Genomic DNA, 5,051 nt, shown 5'->3' with positions numbered 1-5,051 from the left:
CTGAGAGAGCTCCTGAGCCTAGGCTGTGGCCAAAGGGAGTCCGAGTGGGAGAGTGAGCATCACTGCATGAGCACTCTGAGACAGCCTCTCTGACTAACAACCAGCATCATTCCCCATTTGACTGGCCATACCATTTATGTGACCCTAAAAGATATAAATTGCCAGGTCACTTGGTTTCTAATCTAACAACCAATCTTTTCTGTTTACCTCATACTGTGTCTCACTCTCATCCCCTGCTCTCCATTTTGTTCATCTCCTTGTCCTAAAAATCATCATCACCTCGTCCTAGGCCAGCTGCGCATGTAGCCTACTCATCTTCCCAACTGCACACTGAACCCATCTAATGTACTACCCCCCAAGGGAAAAGCGAATATGAAGTGTCATATCTCATGATCACGGCAGGCCTATGTGATACCAAAGGCCTAGCTGTTATCTGCACCCCAGCTATACCGACATTTTAAAACTCAGACAAAGTAGTGCATCTTTCATGAACAGGTCAGCTTTCTTACCTAGTACATGTTTTTCTCACCATAGGTCATATTTTCTTCATATTCAGCTTTCAGTTCAACCCCTATGTTTTTAAGTTGGAATTGCTGGACAGCCCTTTATCTTCCCCTGTTATTTGAATGAACAATAACGTGCATTCCTATATCAGCTCCTTTGTATGTATGTGGCTGATTATATTACTCACTACTTTCCAGTTAATGAGTGTCAGGGTCATAGTGGTTTAAACGCTCTCTTTAGGCCCTGGCCGGTTGGCTCAGCGGTAGAGCGTCGGCCTAGCGTGCGGAGGACCCGGGTTCGATTCCCGGCCAGGGCACACAGGAGAAGCGCCCATTTGCTTCTCCACCCCTCCGCCGCGCTTTCCTCTCTGTCTCTCTCTTCCCCTCCCGCAGCCAAGGCTCCATTGGAGCAGAGATGGCCCGGACGCTGGGCATGGCTCTGTGGCCTCTGCCTCAGGCGCTAGAGTGGCTCTGGTCTCAATATGGCGACGCCCAGGATGGGCAGAGCATCGCCCCCTGGTGGGCAGAGCACCGCCCCTGGTGGGCGTGCCGGGTGGATCCCGGTCGGGCGCATGCGGGAGTCTGTCTGACTGTCTCTCCCTGTTTCCAGCTTCAGAAAAAATGAAAAAAAACAAACAAAAAAACAAACAAAAAAAAAAAAAAACGCTCTCTTTAGTCTCATTATGTTTGTGTGTATTGGTTTAGTTAGAATGTAATTCATAATTATTAAAAGTTAATTGAGTGATCTCAACTGAAATGGTAAGACTTCCTTCCCAAGCTGATATTCATTTCATCTGTGTTCTTATGTTTTTACACACGTGGCTTGTGTGATCGTGTGAGTATATTTATACTATCCCTCCTCATCATCCACATACATACATTTAGGTTTTATCAATGCCTTTTGCATAATTAAAGACCAATGTGAAATTTCATTATTTTTCAACACAGGAATCCCATAACCTCTTAAATTGTTTTGTCTTCAATTAGTTTTGTAAGGCAGTAACAGAGCATTGAAGGGATTGACTTCCCACTTGTGTATTGAAGATAAATGATCTTTGTAAGTCACTCACTATCTCTGTGTATGCATCTGCTAAAAGGTTTGCCCTTGCCACATTTATAAACACATTGTCACATATTATGTCATGATAATAGGGAAAACGATTCAAATATGCAGCAAATGAAGCCAATGCTTGCAAGTGTAAATGTGCAGGGCAGAGAGGTCTTTCTGTTAAATGAACATGTAAGGAGAGAGTTTCTGAAGGATGAGAGTGAGTCCTACTGACTCAGGGGCAGCACTGCATACTTGAAGGTGTGTTTTGAGCATGGGAAAGAAGCAGGAGAGATGGGGGTCACACAGGATCTTGGTAGAAAGGTCTCAGCTCATTTTTCTGGTCAGTATATGTAAAGGACAACAACAACCACTGCACAGAAAAAAAATGAGATTTGTCATGTCAAAAGAAAAAAAAAGTATTTAAAATTGTTTTAAAAATTCCTTTTACCAGGCCACCAGCTCCTTTCTTTATATCTCTACCTTTTCTTTTTAGTCCTTCAATATTGGGTCTTGCCTTTTTCCTGATTTCTACACAGTTAATATCATTTTATGCCTCTCTTTCTGCGCTGCCTCCCTTTAACCTTTCCAATCAAGCAGGAATTTGTAAGCATGAGGACCCTCTAATCAGTACAGATAAAAGTGGGGTAGCCACTGTGATGGCTTCAGTAATCCTGAAGAACATAAAGGAGGAGGTGACCTGCCCCATCTGCCTGGAGCTCCTGACAGAAGCCCTGAGCCTGGACTGTGAGCACAGCTTCTGTCAAGCCTGCATCACTGCAAACAACAAGGAGTTCACAATTGGCTAAGAAGGAGAAAGCAGCTTCCCTGTGTGCTGACTTACTTACCAGCTTAAAAATCTGTGACCTAATTGGCATGTAGCCAACATAGTAGAGAAATTTATGGAGGTCAAATTGAGCCCAGAGGTGGAGTAAAAGAGAGATCTCTGTGTGTACCATGGAGAGAAACACTTGTTCTTCTGCAAGGGAGATGGGCAGGTCATTTGCTGGAGAGAGTGGTCTCAAGAGCACCAAGGTCAGCACACATTCCACATGGAGGAAGTTGCCCAGGAGTACAAGATAACAGACCAGAATGGAGGTAGGACAGGGCAGAAAATGGTACTTGATGGGAAATCTCTATTTTGCATTTAATTTCAACTATCTTGCCACCATACCCCTGAGTCCTGTTATTACTTTTCTTTCCATGCTCACCTTCAAGGCCTGAATAATATTTTTGTGCATTTTATACAATTATAAAATGATGAGAGGACTCTAAACAAGAAGTAAATATTTTTATACCTTGTGCTAATAGGTGTAGATTTGGTGTCCAAGCAAAGTTGTTATTTCCTCTTTGGAAAAGATGGTTAACAGGGCAGCTGATTGGCTCAAGACCCAAATTATTTTCTTACTACAGGATTAGGTTTTTTCTTCTAAGACACAAAAAGTCAGTCTTCTGTTGACATGGGAATGGTCACTTTTATCATATGAGTCTTAAAGAATGCATTCATCATACCATGTTTTCTTCAAAACACAGATTCTCACAGTTCCTGTAAATTCTGAGAAAGCCTGTAGTTTGACTCCCGTGTGATTCCTCTCTCTCAGGAGAAGCTCCAGGCAGCTCTGGATAGGCTGAGGGCAGAGCAGCAGAAAGCTGAGAAGTTGGAAGCTGATGTCAGAAAAGAGAGAACTTCCTGGAAGGTAGGAGGAGACACTTCCTGAAGGAGTCAGACAAGAATCTGGGTAGGACTTTGGGTGTTAGTCACAAGAAGCTCCCTTCCTTCTTGTGCCCTGACAGCCCCTAGGTCCAGAGTCAATGATTAGCCAGCCATTCTTTATCTTTTGCTTGATAGTGGTGAGGCTGAAATTGAACATGTCACAAATGAACACAGATATTTGTAGGGTGGATATTCTTATCCAGAGATTCTCTGGTGAGAATGGCTAGTGAATTCTGTATTCACATCTATCCTTATCTTGAGCCTTTAAATCTTCCAGGAGAACCTATTGCCAATGGCTCATGGCTCTGTCCTTGGTGTTCAACATTAGGCTGAGTGAGGGTAGTGGTGGAGGTTAGGATTAATGCAGGGAAGTGTGACTGTCCTGGACACCAGTGTGAGAGCTGAGCAACACCCAGGTGTCCCATTTTGGTTCAGGGTTGGCCACAATAATGCAAACATGAGGCCATTGTTTTGGAATGTGAGGAAGACATAATAGGAAAAGTCAGCCTCTCCAAGAATTTCTCCTCTGTTTCCATCTCCCTTCCCTGTGAGAACTTCCAAATCAAATACTTGTTTTTCTGTCTCCCAGTCTCTGCCAGCCTGAGTCTTTCTCTCTCTCTTTCTCATTTCTGAAGAATCAAATACAGAAAGAAAAACAAGGTGTCCAGGATTATTTAAAAAACAAAACAAAAGAAAAAAAAAAACAACCAGAAGTATCCTGAACAGTGAGGAGCAGAAAGAGCTGCAAAAGCTGGGAAGGAGGGAAATATTCTCCATGAGCTAGCATTGGCTGAGAGTGAGCTGGCCCAGCAGAGCCAGTCAGTGAGAGATCTCGCCTTGGATCTGGAGCCTCAGTAGCAGGGATCAACAGCAAAGATACTGCAGGTAAGAAGGAAAGAAGCCCCAGCATCTGAACTTGAGGAAAATGAAGACTAAGTTTCCTTCTCTGCTGTGTGGCTGTGCTGTTTCTGGTGGTGATGCTGAGGTTCCTTTGTTCTTGCAGTGACCCCTCCCTGCACCCAGTGGTGGGATTCAAATAATTTAACACCTGGATCTGCCTAATGATCATTTTAAGTATAAAAAAATATATACCAATAGGCAGTTTATTATTTCATGCTTTTAATATTTAAATAAGAACAATAAAAGAGTGCACAAAACTAGATTGTTATAAGAAAGAGTTTTAAAATAGCAATGAAAAAATATTACATAATACCTGAAAAAACAATAAAACTTGTTACTTATGATATTTCCATATTGCTTCCTGATTGGTATCCTCACTTGCAATTATTTTCACCTACGGATGAAATGACATTACTATGGACACTTAGAATATGCTTTTGCGCATATGGATGTTAAAAAAGAGTAAAGAATGTAAATTTGGGATTTCCACATTGGGCAGCTGCCCTGGCACCCACCTTAGAGAGAACCCTGACTACAAGTGCCATTTTAACAACCAGCTCACTGAACTCAAATATTAGATATTGGTTCTGCCAAACCGGTGTGAACCAGCTGAATCCCACCACTGCCTGCATCTATTTCAGAGGTTATAAAAATGAGTGAAAGCATGAACTATAAGAGAATTTCTCATTTTTATTAATGTATCAATTGCAGTTTAAAAATTTGATTGTGGGGAAAGGGTCTATTGTGTACAATTACATTCTATGGGCCCCTATATTTGTGATTTAGCCTAGAACATTTCCAGACACCTTTTTATGAACCAAGAGTTCGAAGTTTTTTCTTTTCTTTTAGAATGAGTTAAAAGTTCTTTCTTTTTTCTGTTTGTTTG

At 42.1% G+C, this 5,051-nt stretch overlaps 1 pseudogene; it reads left to right on the top strand.

Annotated features, from left to right (window-relative positions):
- Nucleotides 1-2,210: 2,210 nt before the first annotated feature.
- LOC136319624 (tripartite motif-containing protein 5-like) lies at nucleotides 2,211-4,201 on the top strand (annotated as a pseudogene).
- Nucleotides 4,202-5,051: the final 850 nt, after the last annotated feature.

Source organism: Saccopteryx bilineata, chromosome 1 (genome assembly GCF_036850765.1).
Source record: "Saccopteryx bilineata isolate mSacBil1 chromosome 1, mSacBil1_pri_phased_curated, whole genome shotgun sequence".
NCBI lineage: Eukaryota > Metazoa > Chordata > Mammalia > Chiroptera > Emballonuridae > Saccopteryx > Saccopteryx bilineata.
The sequence above is the reverse complement of the archived record's forward strand: the minus strand, read 5'-3'. Positions and strand labels throughout refer to the sequence as shown.